This window comes from Perna viridis, chromosome 3 (genome assembly GCF_037379345.1).
Source record: "Perna viridis isolate PV_CMFRI_1.1 ecotype Kerala chromosome 3, ASM3737934v1, whole genome shotgun sequence".
In the NCBI taxonomy this organism is placed as follows: Eukaryota; Metazoa; Mollusca; class Bivalvia; order Mytilida; family Mytilidae; genus Perna; species Perna viridis.
This window is the reverse complement of record NC_142447.1, coordinates 8,102,470-8,122,072: the sequence shown is the minus strand read 5'-3', so window position 1 is coordinate 8,122,072 and position 19,603 is coordinate 8,102,470. Positions and strand designations below refer to the sequence as shown.

Genomic DNA, 19,603 nt, shown 5'->3' with positions numbered 1-19,603 from the left:
GATTTGTATTTGCACTTAGTACACTTTGCCACTTCTGTTCAAGCTGAATCCCATTTCTGTTCTTTCAATAAATCCTGTCTAAGTAACCTTTTTACTTCGGTGACATTTGTATGTGCTCCCTAAATACTTTATTCTACATGTCACTATTTTTTCCTATTGTTACAGTTCTATTTGTCTTTCTTTCAGATCTGTAGGCACAAATAAAAGTTTTTACTATAAATTTCCTTCTAATTCAATTTTAGAAAGGATTTATTTTTCATATAATCAATCAGTTGAAAAATGGTCTATTTAATTACCTCCCTTGTTTTCATTATTTTTTTTTATCATGCACCATTTACATCATATGCTCATATTTCTGTTTTCCATATCTACTTTTTATAGTAATTTCATAACTGTATTTCTTGACAGTGAATAAAAATAAAAGTTTTATGTAGGTTTCTCTTGTTTTTAAGGATTTCAAAAAAAAATGGGGGGGGGGGGGGCTATTTTCATGTGTTCTACCATAGACATTTGAAAAACTCCAAAACTCTCTATTTTACATGTATTGAAAAACTTTCTTTTTTTACATGTATAAATATGGCTTTCATATATCAAAGTACTTCTGAATAACTTATTTAGTTAGATTAATGTAAAGATTTGTCTTGTGCAGTCTTAATTTTATTCTCAGCACATTTTCCACTTCAGTCTTAGCTGCCTGATTTGTACACAGCAACTGCACAGATGTCATGGAGACTGGAATTTCTGTTGAATGTTTGCTTGTTGGAGATTTAGTCACAAGATCATATTCATCCAGTGTTAGTTTCACAAAATTAGTCACTTGTATTTCATATACTTCAGAATTTGTATGTGTAAGCCCTTTATTGTGGGGTGTGTTTCCATTCCTAAACTTGTATTTTTTCAAGTGAACAGCATAGTGTCCCTTTTTTAAAATTTTGTCATGAAATTACATTGTAAAATTCTAGAAACAATATTTGATTATCATTACTAGATATTCTTGTGCCTTTTTTTTTGGTTAAGTGGTTTTCTTCAAGAAATCAACAGAATTTTTTTTAAATTGAAAAGTCAGGGGTTGAAAATTCCTAAAGCCCGATGCCCAGGACTAAAAAAAATGCACCTCGGGACTTGTCGTTTTTCAATGAAATAAGTCTGTCGGGCATGGCAGATCTAAAAAAAATAGAACTAATTTTTGAAAGATTTCGTTGTCATTATTTGGACCATGTTTCTTGATCTATTCCCTGACCTATAAATAGTAATAACTTTATTTTTAGAATGGGTATTTACTAGATCGATCTATTGATTAGTCATTCTCAAGTCTGAATCACACCTGCGCTTGATCAGACACATTTTTTGACATGCTACAAATTTTATTAATCAAGCGCTGGAATGATAAAGATCAAATTTTGTTGATAATTTTTTGAGGATAAGATCATTGCTCAATTATAATTTCACGGTTAAAAAAAATGCAGAAATGGAAAGCTGATGACAAGGCATCAGATGTGGAGATGGAATCAATTGACACTGTGTCTTCTTCCCTGCAAACCTAGAATTATACATAAGAATATCAGATAACAAAATTGCATTTATATTGATTGGGACTTGACATAACATTGTTCGGGCTTAGTGTACAAAAGATGAAAAAGTCCAGGGCTCGGGTCTTCCCAAAAAAATGTTCAACCCCTGAAAGTTTTGCTGAATAATATAAAATTTACTCTGGCCACAAGTGGAGGCAAGATACTAAATAAAGCATAATATTTGGTCTTTGAATATAAAAATGAGTAATTTACTGAAAAATATTTAGGTTTGATGGAATTTGTTCCCTTATAGGTATAAAACCACTAAATATTCATGAGATCAACAAGCACTGCCCATTTTGGGGAGAAAAATTTGAGGTAAGGAAATGAGTGCCAGAACTTAGACCATTGAATAACACTGCTTGGTTTGAATTTTTTTCTTACAGTACTTTCATTTTTCTAGTAATTTTTATTTTTTTTTTTTTTTCAAGAACTGAAATATTTTTTTTCACCAAAGATCTAAAGAATAGGGATGTCCTGTATAGAAACACAGTGCTGAAATACATTGTTTACAAACAAGCCATGTGAATTGCCAAAAAGTTCTGCATGACCATATAGTTTGACAGCGGCATAAGATGAAACTATATATCTTTTTATCTAAACAATATATGAAAAATCCAGGTTTTGAATGGTAAAAAAATATGGGTGTTGATTTTGTGATGGCTAAGCATAGAAAGTAATGGGAGTTTTTTTCCAGGATTTATACCTATAAAGGAGAATGTTTGGTAAGGACCCTTTTTTGCCTCTTAATTTGGGCTTTTTTGAAAATTTGATTATCTGATTTCTAAGTAATAGCAGTATAGTAAAATGGTGGCAAACACTGAATTTAAGATGTTTTTGACAAGATTTATGATTTTATTCCAGAAATAACAGTGTGCATTTATGAGACTTTTACAAAAACCTTGAACATTTCTGCAATTTTTACGGTGATTTTTGTGTGGAGCGGAAGTTGCCACACATCTGTTGACTCAAAATATTTTTACACGAGTTGTAACTGACAATTATACACAAAATATATGAAGCAAGAGATTCAACATGCATGTGGCCATTGTTCAAAGAGTAATAAACTACACAAAATTTGGTGTTTTCCAGCCTTTTTAACAGATTTTTCCAATCTCGGTCAAGTTTGAAGGGCTTATATGTTCAAATTATTACCATAAACCAATCAAATCAACTATAGAACACATTAAAGAGCTTGAGAAACAATATTAGAGTTTCTTCATGTAGACTTTGTTTTTGAGGCCAAATTTTGCCCTTAACAAACCAACTTCTTTGTCGGCTACAACCTTATTTCCCATGGAAGTTATAAAAAAAACTTGTAAGGTATTTCAAAACATATCACATTTACTCAAGATTTTTTTAAAAAATTTATCGCAAACTTTGCCTGTAGTAATAGGTACAAGTATTGTATTGATATTCTTGAGCGGGTCTACGTCAAAACATGGAGGCTAATAAAATAGAGTTCCTTTTATGTTTTTTTTTTTTTTAAACAGCTGCATGTAATTTTTAACTTGAATTTTGGCCATATTTAAAGATGTATCCAAGTAGATAAAATGTGTGATTTTTATATACAGATTCAAAGACAGGAAAGAGGAGGTATGTCCAGTTGATAAGGAGTACTGCAGCACAACACCACCAAAGTGAAAGTAGAAAACATGTGCTTTTGACTTTAAGGTTTGACAGTTTCCCAATCTTTGTGGATTGGTCTAGGTTTTTTAAGTTAAAATCAAATTTCTTGAAACATTCTATATGCATGAAAGTTGTACATGTATCATAATTCAAGATATTGATCATTACAATATAATTACAAATTAACATAACAATGATATAATTGATACACACTTTTTATATAACATCATAAGCAACATAAAATTATGGATAAAATAATAATAAATCATCATGGATACGAGACTAACTAATTACCTCACTTATGTTACATTCCTTATGCATTTCTTCCTCTCTGATAATTTCAATAGAAGAATTTGTTTTTTCCTACCTACTGACCTAAGCTTTAAATCATTGGGTTGAGAAACAGCAAACAAACATATTTTTGTGTTTGGGCTGATATAGAATTTTTCTGTGTATGTGTGCACACTTACATTTGAAAGTAAAAATCACTCACCTAATGCATTTTTGCTATTCTTAATTGATATTTTTTCTAAAAATAATATATATTTTTGAGGATTTTGGTCACTTAATATCAAATTTATTCATGTTTGCCATGTTGTAGAACAATTTTAATGCAAATTTCTATTATGACGAATATTGTAGTTGTTGACAGGTCTGGAATATCTTCTTTTATCATACTTTAGTGATATTTCTTGCAGTAAACCATAAATTGTTCATGATTCAGTCTGAGGCCTAATTTGCATAGCATAATGCATAGAATTTCAAGTATTGTGGTATAATTTTGGCAAATTGTGTTTTATTTCATGTATTAAAAGTAATTATCTGTTTTTTATAGGATCAAGCAATCAATGATAGATGTCAGTTGCGAGGTTGTTTAGGTTAAACCGAACAACTGTGCCCTGCAGCAGCACCATAGGTTTATGTATTTGGAAACTGTTTGAAAATAACATTCTTAAGAGATTTTTGTAAGCATTTTATTTGTTAGCATATAAAGCACAATCAAATTGTGTAGTTAAAATGTTGATTTTCTACTTTTCCAGAAAAAAAGAACTGCATTTTAGTAAAAAATGTGTTTTTCATTGCTTAATTTACCTAGTAGGTTAGAAAGCAAGAGATGAATAAAATAAGTAAATTTTACAGTTTTGTTTATGTATTGGGGATATGTTTTTTATAAGAAATACACTTCTTTATCAAACTAATGATGAGAGAGTTCAAGGATTATAGTGGAAACTAAAAGAATGTAATTCAGAGACAAAGACAGGCATGGATGACTGACACACAACCAAGAATAAAAAATCACTGAAATATTATACAGCAGTCCCCCTTTCTAGGGCCCCTCATTTGAAAGACCACTCCTTTCTCCTGGCCATATTTCTCTTGCATTAACTCTTTTATATACTAATTAACCCCTTTTTGAAGGCCACCTTTTTTCGGCCAAAAATATCCTTTGTCCTCTCAAAAACAACCATGCTGTTGTTTATTGACAACTTTGATAACAATGATAAACCAGAAGTTTGAGACTGGATGTTCAATAGTTTGACCTGAAAGGTTAAAGTTACACTTCTGTGATTGCACAATTGGTAAACGAAGATGACATCTGTTAAAAAAAAATGAAAGTGTTGACACTCGAAAACAAAGTTAAAGTCATTAAATTAACTGAAAAGGGTCACAGTTTGAGGAAGCTGGCGGCAGATTTTAAGGTGTGTAAAATGCAAATTCAAAATATTATTTGGAAAAAGGAGAACATTTTGATTATGAAAACAGTCTGACATCAGTTCATTTTTCAAAGTAAATCTGATACAATGTACACGTTCAAGTTCTTTTAATGAATGCATCTTATGTTTAAATACATTGTTATATTTTAATGTGTCATACTTGCATTTTAAACAGATAATAAAAGGCATTTTAATATTCATAAAACATGTAACAGACATTATCTGGATTATACATAAAGGTCCTACAAAAGAAAAGCAAATCTGTTACATAAGGAACATTTTGTATATATTTTCAGCCATTTTGATTTTCAGATCAATTCCTTTATAGAGACCACCCCTTTTGTAAAGCCTCTTTTATGTTGCAAATGGGTTGTTCTCTCAAGAGTGGGACTACTGTACATGCAAGGTAAAACAGAAGTAAATAAGCATCTAAGACTCCACAAAAACTGGAAGCATAACCATAGTGCACTGATATGGTAAGCATCCTCTGTTTTTCTAGCAACACCCGCTCAGTTGCTCATAAAAAGTCAATTCAGGGAAGAAGAAAAAAGAAAGAAAAACTATTGGCATTTTGTACAAATAAGTATTCATTGTACAGATGGATTCACTACAAGTTCATGACAGCCATAAGTAATATGGTTTTATTTTGTTCAGTTTTCATTATTTATGGATTGAACTGCATTGAATTTATTTCTTTTTTTCAGGAGGGAAAAAAGCTGTCTTCCTTGATGTGTTCAGTGATTGTAATATTTCCAGACAAGGGTCAAACTATAGTATTAGACCTTTGTAAATATTTATTTGTGTCATAAAATGGATGTATTTTTTGAAAAAAAAAAAAACACTTTTCCTATTTGTTCACCCAGGGGAATGGAGGAAAAATAGCATTTATTTTCCGGCATTAGGTTGATCAGTCACGTACCCTGTTCAAATGAAAGGAAGAAGAACTTTGGAATAACAGATTGGTATACTGACACAGTTTGTAATGAGCATTTTTCTCTCAGATTTTTAAGGATAGAAGTTTAAGAAAAATAGGTTTATTTTATTTTAGAAAATACATAGAATATGAAATTTTGATAGATTGCATATTACAAATGAGTGTGGAAAAAAAACTGCTGAACTTCTGGTACCTTTAAACTTCTGTATGAATGGCGATTCATGTCACAATAAGGATATTTCTATAACGATGCTTTTAAGCTCACTTGGGGTCCGTCGTTGTCGTGGATAAATTTTAAAATACCTTCTCCTCTGAAACTACTAAACTGACAGGTTTTAAACTTTGCATGATTATTCCTTAGGGTGTTTTGCACAAAATGATCGTTGGGATTTTTGATCATTGAAAAAACATGGCTGCTGTTACTAAAAATAGAACATAGGGGTCAGATTGCAGTTTTTTGCAAACAACTCAAAAATCGTTGCCTTTAGCAAATATCTGGCACAAATAAAATTGTTCAGCATCATGAGATGGACCTATGCCAAAATTTTCAAAATGATTGGTCAACTGATGTAGGAGTTACAGCCCCGGAAACAGATTTTTTTTTTTGGATTTTTTGCATGTGCAACTTTGAAAATCTATTCAAAATCTATTGGACAGAATTCAATGAAATTTGGCATTTATGTTTCTTAGGGTATTCCACACAAAATGGTTGTTGGAATTGTTGATTCATGAAAAAACATTGCCGCCGTTACTAAAAATAGAACATAGGTTCAGATGGCAATTTTTTGCAAATAACTCAAAAATCGTTGCCTTTAGCAAATTTCTGTCTTGGTAATATTGTTTAGCATTATGAGACAGACCTATGACCAAAATTTTCAAAACGATTGGTCATACGGCCCCTGAAACAGTTTTTTTTATATTTTCGCATATGCAACTTTGAAAATCTGCTTCTCAAAATCCATTTTACAGAATTCAATGACAGTTAGCATACATGTTCCTTAGGGTATCCCACACAAATTGACCGTTCGGATTAAGACGGGTTTTTGAAAAAAGAAAAAAAATTGTTGCCTTTAGCAAAATTCTGGTTCAGGCCATGAAAATGCTATGAAAAGCATTTCCTGCATTTGACAATTTAGTTGATTTTAACTTAGCCTGTCTCATTCCTCAAGTTTTTCAAATAAGGAAATGGTTAACCAGGTGAGCGATTCAGGCTCTCTTGAGCCTCTAAGTTCTTTTGTGATAGTTTTAACTACTTACTGGAATTAACATTAAATTAATTGGTAGTAGCATTTGTTTAAAGTATTACAACACTTTGAGGGAATGGGGTTATTTATATAATTTAAAGTATGTTTCTCGCAAGTATCATGATACTTGATAATTGTGTAATGATAATTGTTGAAAGTATTTGTATTCCACTTATTTTAAATAAATTGAAAAAATATATGTTGCCATTCCCCTATCTTTTACCTTTACTTTTGAACAACACTTACCAAAATCCATCCACGTTTTTTTTTAAACCCTTAGCAAAGTTACCCTATTTTCAACAAAGAAATTTGAGCAAATTGACCAATAAGTGGTCAAATACCAATGGCAGTGTTTTCAGTTAGTCCTTCGATAGGCCTCAAAGTTATTTAACTCTAATGTCTTAAAGTGAATTAATTTGTCAATCCAAATTATGGTCATTTCTGTTACACTAAAAAATAACATCAGAAGGAGAAAGAAGACTTTGCCTTAATTGTAGTCATACACAAATCAAAGTAGTTCTATCCCTAGGTGGCACTAAAAAGTTCAGTTAAATATCACTAGAAAATAAACAACAAAAATCTTCTAGTAATTTTGTGTGAAGCGAAGAGCTGAGAAAAGAAATAATGGTAAAAATTTCAACCATTTAAATAACTGTAATTTTAGAATCTGATCATACATCGATTTCTAACTGTAGGTCAAGGTCTGTTGTATCCTTTATCTCAAAGTTTTTTTGTTTTTTTTTTGTTTTTGTTGGGGGGGGCATAGATGCTATGTATCAAATATTAAATTAGGAATTTTAAAGATGATACGTCAGTTATATAGTGGAAACTGAAATTAAAGGTTCTAGCTAAACGATATTCTTTCTTTCGAATCAGATCAGCTATAAAGTCGGCCTCATAAGAGTGATGAAATAGGTCAGCTAGTAGAAGAGCACAATTTGTTCCCACTGGAATGCCCACCATTTGTTGAAAAAGGCGTCCACCACAGTGGACATATATGTGTTAAACTTTCATGTACCAACTTAGAAGTACCTATACAAGGGAAACTCGTATTAAATTACGGAAATCAAATTGTCTACAGACTCCAACTACACACCTTTAACATAATACATCCAAATTTGTTTTGCAGTCGTATAAAAATGGTAAGTCTAAGTATTTCACTAACTGAAAAATGGACTTAATTATGTAAAAAAAATAACCTTAATTTGTCTCCTTATCAACCAAAAAATAAGGCATGTGTAACATAATTCAGTAGGTAATCTTGAAATAATATTCAATTTCTTATTTTATGTAATATGAAGAGTAAATATTTGATACAAAATGGCTTGCTAAATGACTTAGACTGTTTTTGTTTGAAGGTTGTAGCTTATGACTATTCCTCAAATTCAAATCACTGTTTAAATCTAAGTGACGCGTAATGTCAAATATAGTTCACTTAACCTAGAAAACCTGGGAGGGAAAATGTTGTATACTAATCTAGCCATTCAAATATTGTGTTATTGTTTAAATCAGAAGGATACATCATGCGTCTGTTCTTAAGAAAGCGTTTTTTTTTTTTTTGTTTGTTTTTTTTTTTTTAAAGGCATATACCTAGAAAGTTGTGATATGTAATTAAAGCGGTGAAAAATTGAACAATATCAAGGATCTTGAATGGATACAAATGTTACCCTTCTATACATCCATTAAATCATTCATTTCCCTCACACCTTTTTCGAAACCTACACTTCACATGGTCATATTACTTGGAATCATACTTCCCTTACCAAAATATGCACATCACATCTGATGCAAACTGCACTCTTTGCTTTGTTATAGTCCGTGAAATAACACTTTCCGGTCAAAACCCATTCATGCTCATAACGTCTGATGCGGACCCTGCGCTTAAAATGGCCGTTTGTCCGAAAAACTACCCAAAACCAAAATATAGCCTGGTTATGTAATCTGATGCGAATTGTATGCTTGACATGTCCAAACTCTTTTAAACAGATGATTCGAAGCCTACTCTTCACATAGCCAATACTACTAACATTGCACTTTCCTTACCAAAGTATGCTCATCATATCAGATCCCAACTGTACCTTTAACATTGCCATAGTCCGTGAAATAGCACTTTCGAGTCGGAACTCATTCATGCTCATTACATCTGATGCGGACTGTAGTCTTAACATGGCCGTATGACAGAAACACTACCCAAACAATTGCATGCTCATCACATCATATAATAATGTTACATGGCCCAACTGTTTCAAAAATTTTATTCTTGCTAAAATCATACATGCTCATCACTAAAAATGCCAACCGTTTTCTTAATAAGGCCAAAGGACTTAAAATATAATTTTCCTAACAATTACGTACACGATCATCACATCTGACGGAAACCGTATCCCTGACATGCCCGTATGACAGAAAATCTACCCAAAAATGCATGCATATCACATCACATAAGAATTGAACGCCTAACATGGCCAAACTTTCAAATAACTTATTCCTGCTAAAATCATATATGCACATAACTTCAGATGTCGACCGTTTTCTTAATATAGCCAAAGTACTTGAAATATCATTTTCCTACCCAAAATCATTAATGCTCATCACAATTGATGCGTACAGTTCTCCTTTAAATAGCCATTATACAATTCCAAAGATAACAATACTGTGTGAAATATCCCTTTTGTACCTTAATTCTCCATACTAATCACATATGATGCGAACTGAACTCTTAACATGGTCATACTATCTGAAAAAGCACATTCTTACTAGAATCATACATGCTCATCACATCTGATTTGATATGTAACTTAAGTATGACCATGCTACTTCAAATAGCATTTTCCTACTTTGATCATACATGTTCATCACATTTGATTCGTAATGTATCTGTAATATGATTTTAATACTCGATATAACATTTTCCTGCCAATAACGTACAGGTTCATCACATCTGACGCAAACCGTACCCCTGACATCCACGTTAGACAGATAAAACTACCAAAAAATGCATGCTTATCACATCATATAAGAATTGTACGCCTGATATCGCCAAACTGTTTCAAATAACTTATTCCTGCTTAAATCATATATGCTCATAACGTAAGATACCAACATTTCCTTAATATGGCCAAAGTACTTGAAATATCATTTTCCTACCCAAAATCATTAATGCTCATGACAATTGATTCGTACTGTCCTCACTTAAATAGCCATTTTACAATTCCAAAGATAGCAATACTCTGTGAAATACCATTTTCGTACCTTAATTCTCCATACCAATCACATATGATGCGAACTGAACTTTTAACATGATCATACTATTTGAAATAGCTCATTCTTAGCAGAATCATACATGCACATCACATCTGATTTGATAATGTACCCTAAGTATGACCATTCTACGTGAAATAGCATTTTCCTACCTAAATCATACATGCTCATCACATCTGATTCATACAGTATTCTTTATATGACCTTATGACTCGAAATAACATTTTCCTACCAATAACGTACATGATGACCGCATGTGACGCAAACCGTACACCTGACATGCCCGTATGACAGAAAAACTACCCACAAATGCATGCTTATCACATCATATAATAATTGTACGCCTAACATGGCCAAACTTTTTCAAAAATTATTCCTGCTTAAATCATATATGCCGATAACTTAAGATACTAAACGTTTTCTTAATATGGCCAAAGTACTTGAAATATCATTTTCTTACCCAAAATCAATATTGCTCATGACAATTGATGCATGCTGTTCTCCTTTAAAGAGCGATTATACAATTCCAAAGATAAAATACTGTGGTATGAAATACCCTAAATGTGACCGTACTACTTTAAATAGCACTTTCCTACCTAAATCAAATATGCTCATCACATCTGATTCCTAATGTACTGTCCATATGACCTCACGACTCGAAATAACATTTTCCTACAAACAACTTACATGATCATTACATCTGACGGAAACGGTACCCCTGACATGTCTGTATAACAGACAAAGATAGCAATACTCTGGGAAATACCATTTCCGTACCTTAATTCTCCATACCAATAACATATGATGCGAACTGTACTCTTAACATGATCATACTACTTGAAATAGCACATTCGTACCAGAATCATACATGCTCATCAAATCTGATTTGATATGTGTCCTAAATTTAACCATGCTACTTCAAATAGCACTTTCCTACCTAGATCATACATGCTCATCATATCTAATTCGTACTGTATTCTTGATATTTCCTTACGACTCGAAATAACAATTTCCTGCCAATAACATACATGATCATCACATCTGACGGAAACGGTACCCCTGACATGCCCGTAAGACAGAAAAACTACCGAAAAATGCATGCTTATCACATCATAAAAGAATTATACGGCTATCATGGCCAAACTGTTTCAAATATTTGATTCCTGCTAAAATCATACGTGCCCATAATTTAAGACGCCAACCGTTTTCTTAACATGGTCAAAGTAGTTGAAATATCATTTTCCTTACCAAAATCAAAAATGCTCATGGTAATTGATGCGTAGAGATCTCACTAAAATAGCCATTTTACAATACCAAAGAGAGTTATACTGTGTAAAATGCAATTTTCGTACCTTAATTCTCTATACCAATCACATATGATGTGAACTGTACCCTTAACATGATCATACTACTTGAAATGGCACATTCTAACCAGAATAGAATAGGCTTATCACATCAGATTTGATATGTACCATAAATATGACCATTCTACTTCAAATAGCACTTTCCTACCTAGAACACACATGCTCATCATATCAGATTCATACTGTATTCTTAATATTACCTTACGACTCGAAATAACATTTTCCTATCAATAACGTACATGATCATGACATCTGACGGAAAACGAACCCCTGACATGTATGTATAACAGAAATCTTCACAAAAAATGTATGCTTATCATATCATAAAAGAATTGTATTCCTAACATGGCCAAACAGTTTCAAATAACTTATTCCTGCTGAAGTCATACATGCCCATAATTTAAGACGCCAACCGTTTTCTTAATATGACAAAAGTACTTTAAATATTATTTTCCTACCCAAAATCAATAATGCTCATGACAATTGATGCGTACTGTTCTCACTTAAATAGCCATTATACAATTCCAAAGATAGCAATACTGTGTGAAATACCATTCTCGTACCTTAATTCTCCATACTAATCACATATGATGCGATCTGTACTGTTAACATGATCATACTGCTTCAAATAGTACATTCTTTCAAGAATAAAATAGGCTTATCACATCAGATCTGATATGTACCCTAAATATGACCATTCTACTTTAAATAGCATTTTCCTACTTAAATCATAAAGGGTCATCTTATCTGATTCGTACTATATTCTTAATATGACCTTACGACTCGAAATAACATTTTCCTACCAATAACGTACTTGATGACCGCATGTGACGCAAACCGTACCCCTGACATGCCCTTATGACAGAAAAACTACCCAAAAATGCATGCTTATCACATCATATAAGAATTGTACGCCTAACATGGCCAAACTGTTTCAAATCACTTATTCCTTCTTTATCCATATATGCCCATAACTTAAAATGCCAAAGTTTTCTTAATATGGCTAAAGTACCTGAAATATAATTTTTCTACCCAAAATCATTAATGCTCATGACAATTGATGCGTACAGTTCTCCTTTAAATAGTCATTATACAATTCCAAAGATGGCAATACTCTGTGAAATACCATTCTCGTACCTTAATTCTCCATACCAATAACATATGATGTGAACTGTACTCTTAACACGATCATACTACTTGAAATAGCACATTCGTACCAGAATCATGCATGCTCATCAAATCTGACTTGATATGTATCCTAAATTGGACCATACTTCTTCAAATAGCACTTTCCTACCTAAATCATACATGCTCATCATATATAATTCGTACTGTATTCTTAATATATCCTTACGACTCGAAATAAAATTTTACTGCCAATAACGTACATGATAGTCACTTCGGAGGGAAACCGTACCCCTAACATGGCCGTTTAACAGACAAAATATCAAAAAATGCATGCTTATCACATCATATAAGCATTGTACGCCTGACATCTCCAAACTGTTTCAAATAACTTATTCCTGCTAAGATCATATATGCCCATAACTTAACATGCGAACGTTTCCTTCATATGGCCAAAGTACTTGAAATATCATTTTCCTACCCAAAATCATTAATGCTCATGACAATTGATACGTGCAGTTTTCCTTTAAATAGACATTATACAATTCCATAGATAACAATACTCTGTAAAATACTATTTTCGTACCTTAATTCTCCATACAAATCACATATTATGCGAACTGAACTCTTAACATAATCATACTACTTGAAATAGCTCATTCTTAGCAGAATCAAACATACTTATCACATCTGATTTGATATGTAACCTAAATATGACCATACTACTTGAACTAGCACTTTCCGTCTTCAAGCACACATACTCATCATATATGATTAGTAATTTATCTGTAATTAGATTTTACGACTTGATATAACATTTTCCTGCCAATAACGTACAGGATCATCACATTTGACGTAAATCGTACCCCTGACATGCACGTATGACAGAAAAACTACCCACAAATGCATGCTTATCACATATAAGAAGTGTATGCCTAACATGACCAAACTGTTTCAAATAACTTATTCCTACTAAAATCATATAAGCCGATAACTTAAGATGCCAAACGTTTTCTTAATACGGCCAAAGTACTTGAAATATCATTTTCCTACCCAAAAACAATAATGCTCATCACAATTGATGCATCCTCTTCTCATTTAAATAGCCATTATACAATTCCAAAGATACCAATACTGTGGGAAATACCGATTTCGTACCTTAATTCTCCATACCAATAACATATGATGCGAACTGAACTCGGAACATGATCATACTACTTGAAATATCACATTCGTACCAGAATCATGCATGCTCATCACATCTGATTTGATATGTATCCTAAATTGGACCATACTACTTCAAATAGCACTTTCCTACCTAAATCATAAATGCTCATCATATCTAATACGTACTTTATTCTTAATATGACCTTACGACTCGAAATAACAATGTCCTGTCAATAACATACATGATCATCACATCTGACAGAAGCGGTACCCCTGATATGCCCTTATGATAGAAAAACTATCCAAAAATGCATGCTTATCACATCATAAAAGAATTGTACGGCTATCATGGCCAACAGTTTCAAATAAATAATTCCTGCTAAAGTCATTAGTGCCCATAATTTAAGACGCCAACCGTTTTCTTAACATGGTCAAAGGACTTGAAATATCATTTTCCTTACCAAAATCAATAATTCTCACGTCACTTGATGCGTAGAGATCTCACTAAAATAGCCATTATACAATTCCAAAAATAGCAATACTGGGTGAAATACCATTCTCGTACCTAAATTCTCCATACCAATCACATATAATGTGAACTGTACTGTTTACATGATCATACTACATCAAATAGTGCATTCTTACCAGAATAAAATAGGCTTATCACATCAGATTTCATATGTACCCTAAATATGACCATTCTACTTTAAATAGCATTTTCCTACTTAAATCATAAAGGGTCATCTTACCTGATTCGTACTATATTCTTAATATGACCTTACGACTCGAAATAACATTTTCCTACCAATAACGTACATGATGACCGCATGTGACGCAAACCGTACCCCTGACATGCCCGTATGACAGAAAAACTACCCACAAATGCATGCTTATCACATCATAAAAGAATTGTACGCCTAACATGGCCAAACTGTTTCAAATAACTTATTCCTACTAAAATCATATATGCCCATAACGTAACATGCGAACGTTTCCTTAATATGGCCAAAGTACTTGAAATATCATTTTCCTACCTAAAATCATTAATGCTCATGACAATTGATACGTGCAGTTCTCCTTTAAATAGCCATAAACAATTCCAAAGATAACAATACTCTGTGAAATACTATTTTCGTACCTTAATTCTCTATACTAATCACATATAATGCGAACTGAACTCTTAACATAATCATACTACTTGAAATAGCTCATTCTTAGCAGAATCAAACATACGTCTCACATCTGATTTCATATGTAACCTAAATATGACCATACTACTTGTACTAGCACTTTCCTACTTCAATCACACATACTCATCACATCTGATTAGTAATTTATCTGTAATTAGATTTTACGACTTGATATAACATTTTCCTGCCAATAACGTACAGGATCATCACATCTGACGCAAACCGTACCCCTGACATGCACGTATGACAGAAAAACTACCCACAAATGCATGCTTATCACATATAAGAAGTGTATGCCTAACATGGCCAAACTGTTTCAAATAACTTATTCCTACGAATGTCATATAAGCCGATAACTTAAGATGCCAAACGTTTTCTTAATATGGCCAAAGTACTTGAAATATCATTTTCCTACCCAAAACCAATAATGCTCATGACAATTGATGCATACTGTTCTCACTTAAATAGCCATTATACAATTCCAAAGATAACAATGCTTTGGTGTAAAATACCCTAGATATGACAGTACTACTTGAAATAGCACTTTCCTGCCTAAATCATATATGCTCATCACATCTGATTCCTACTGTACTGTTCATATGACCTCACGACTCGAAATAATATTTTCCTACAAACAATCTATATGATCATCACATCTGACGCAAACCGTACCCCTGAGATGTCCGTAAGACAGAAAAACTACCCAAAAATGCATGCTTATCATATCATATAAGAATTGTACGCCTAACATGGCCAAACTGTTTCAAATCACTTATTCCTTCTTTATCCATATATGCCCATAACGTAAGATGCCAAAGTTTTCTTAATATGGCTAAAGTACCTGAAATATAATTTTTCTACCCAAAATCATTAATGCTCATGACAATTGATACATGCAGGTCTCCTTTAAATAGCCATTATACAATTCCAAAGATTACAATACTCTGTGAAATACAATTTTCCTACCTTAATTCTCCATACAAATCACAAATGATGCGAACTGAACTCTTAACATAATCATACTACTTGAAATAGCTCATTCTTAGCAGAATCAAACATACTTATCAAATCTGATTTGATATGTATCCTAAATTGGACCATACTACTTCAAATAGCACTTTCCTACCTAAATCATACATGCTCATCATATCTCATTCGTACTGTATTCTTAATATGACCTTACGACTCGAAATAAAATTTTACTGCCAATAACGTACATGATAGTCACTTCGGAGGGAAACCGTACCCCTAACATGCCCGTTTAACAGACAAACTACCCCCAAGAATGCGTGCTTATCACATCATATAAGAATTGTACGGCTATCATGGCCAAACTGTTTCAAATAAATCATTCCTGCTAATTTCATTCGTGCCCATAATTTAAGACGCCAACCGTTTTCTTAACATGGTCAAAGTACTTGAAATATTATTTTCCTTACCAAAATCAATAATTCTCATGACAATTGATGCGTAGAGATCTCACTAAAATAGCCATTATACAATTCAAAAGATAGCAATACTCTGTTAAATACCATTCTCGTACCTTTATTCTCCATACCAATCACATATGATGCGAACTGTACTGTTAACATGATCATACTACTTCAAAAAGTAGATTCTTACCAGAATAAAATAGGCTTATCACATCAGATTTGATATGTACCCTAAATATGACCATTCCACTTTAAATAGCATTTTCCTACTTAAATCATAAAGGGTCATCTTATCTGATTCGTACTATATTCTTAATATGACCTTACGACTCGAAATAACATTTTCCTACCAATAACGTACAGGATCATCACATCTGACGCAAACCGTACCCCTGACATGCCCGTATGACAGAAAAACTACCCACAAATGCATGCTTATCACATCATATAAGAATTGTACGCCTGACATCTCCAAACTGTTTGGAATAACTTATTCCTACTAAAATCATATATGCCCATAACTTAACATGCGAACGTTTCCTTAATATGGCCAAAGTACTTGAAATATCATTTTCCTACCTAAAATCATTAATGCTCATGACAATTGATACGTGCAGTTCTCCTTTAAATAGCCATTATACAATTCCAAAGATAACAATTCTCTGTGAAATACCATTTTCGTACCTTAATTCTCAATACAAATCACATATGATGCGAACTGAACTCTTAACATAATCATACTACTTGAAATAGCTCATTCTTAGCAGAATCAAATATACTTATCAAATCTGATTTGATATGTAACCTAAATATGACCATACTACTTGTACTAGCACTTTCCTACTTCAATCACACATACTCATCACATCTGATTAGTGATTTATCTGTAATTAGATTTTACGACTTTATATAACATTTTCCTGCCAATAACGTACAGGATCATCACATCTGAGGCAAACCGTACCCCTGACATGCACGTATGACAGAAAAACTACCCACAAATGCATGCTTATCACATATAAGAAGTGTATGCCTAACATGGCCAAACTGTTTCAAATAACTTATTCCTACTAAAATCATATAAGCCGATAACTTAAGATGCCAAACGTTTTCTTAATACGGCCAAAGTACTTGAAATATCATTTTCCTACCCAAAAACAATAATGCTCATCACAATTGATGCATCCTCTTCTCATTTAAATAGCCATTATACAATTCCAAAGATACCAATACTGTGGGAAATACCGATTTCGTACCTTAATTCTCCATACCAATAACATATGATGCGAACTGAACTCGGAACATGATCATACTACTTGAAATATCACATTCGTACCAGAATCATGCATGCTCATCACATCTGATTTGATATGTATCCTAAATTGGACCATACTACTTCAAATAGCACTTTCCTACCTAAATCATAAATGCTCATCATATCTAATACGTACTTTATTCTTAATATGACCTTACGACTCGAAATAACAATGTCCTGTCAATAACATACATGATCATCACATCTGACAGAAGCGGTACCCCTGATATGCCCTTATGATAGAAAAACTATCCAAAAATGCATGCTTATCACATCATAAAAGAATTGTACGGCTATCATGGCCAACAGTTTCAAATAAATAATTCCTGCTAAAGTCATTAGTGCCCATAATTTAAGACGCCAACCGTTTTCTTAACATGGTCAAAGGACTTGAAATATCATTTTCCTTACCAAAATCAATAATTCTCACGTCACTTGATGCGTAGAGATCTCACTAAAATAGCCATTATACAATTCCAAAAATAGCAATACTGGGTGAAATACCATTCTCGTACCTAAATTCTCCATACCAATCACATATAATGTGAACTGTACTGTTTACATGATCATACTACATCAAATAGTGCATTCTTACCAGAATAAAATAGGCTTATCACATCAGATTTCATATGTACCCTAAATATGACCATTCTACTTTAAATAGCATTTTCCTACTTAAATCATAAAGGGTCATCTTACCTGATTCGTACTATATTCTTAATATGACCTTACGACTCGAAATAACATTTTCCTACCAATAACGTACATGATGACCGCATGTGACGCAAACCGTACCCCTGACATGCCCGTATGACAGAAAAACTACCCACAAATGCATGCTTATCACATCATAAAAGAATTGTACGCCTAACATGGCCAAACTGTTTCAAATAACTTATTCCTACTAAAATCATATATGCCCATAACGTAACATGCGAACGTTTCCTTAATATGGCCAAAGTACTTGAAATATCATTTTCCTACCTAAAATCATTAATGCTCATGACAATTGATACGTGCAGTTCTCCTTTAAATAGCCATAAACAATTCCAAAGATAACAATACTCTGTGAAATACTATTTTCGTACCTTAATTCTCTATACTAATCACATATAATGCGAACTGAACTCTTAACATAATCATACTACTTGAAATAGCTCATTCTTAGCAGAATCAAACATACGTCTCACATCTGATTTCATATGTAACCTAAATATGACCATACTACTTGTACTAGCACTTTCCTACTTCAATCACACATACTCATCACATCTGATTAGTAATTTATCTGTAATTAGATTTTACGACTTGATATAACATTTTCCTGCCAATAACGTACAGGATCATCACATCTGACGCAAACCGTACCCCTGACATGCACGTATGACAGAAAAACTACCCACAAATGCATGCTTATCACATATAAGAAGTGTATGCCTAACATGGCCAAACTGTTTCAAATAACTTATTCCTACGAATGTCATATAAGCCGATAACTTAAGATGCCAAACGTTTTCTTAATATGGCCAAAGTACTTGAAATATCATTTTCCTACCCAAAACCAATAATGCTCATGACAATTGATGCATACTGTTCTCACTTAAATAGCCATTATACAATTCCAAAGATAACAATGCTTTGGTGTAAAATACCCT

At 32.8% G+C, this 19,603-nt stretch overlaps 2 long non-coding RNA genes across 26 annotated transcripts in view; both read left to right on the top strand.

Annotated features, from left to right (window-relative positions):
• The window catches only part of LOC148620879 (uncharacterized), a 28,735-nt gene extending 21,268 nt beyond the window's left edge, over positions 1-7,467 (top strand). For 15 of the 24 annotated variants that reach the window (XR_015921014.1, XR_015921015.1, XR_015921012.1 and 12 more), the window contains 4 exons: positions 685-794; positions 3,146-3,245; positions 4,036-4,165; positions 5,620-7,292. This is a non-coding gene — a long non-coding RNA (uncharacterized LOC148620879). The other 9 variants (XR_015921022.1, XR_015921023.1, XR_015921004.1 and 6 more) reach the window with 5 other exon arrangements.
• Positions 7,468-7,531: 64 nt separating this feature from the next.
• LOC148620878 (uncharacterized) overlaps positions 7,532-19,603 on the top strand; it is a 34,976-nt gene continuing 22,904 nt past the window's right edge. For both annotated transcript variants that reach the window (XR_015921026.1, XR_015921025.1), the window contains exon 1: positions 7,532-8,235. This is a non-coding gene — a long non-coding RNA (uncharacterized LOC148620878). The remainder of the gene's footprint in view (positions 8,236-19,603) is intronic.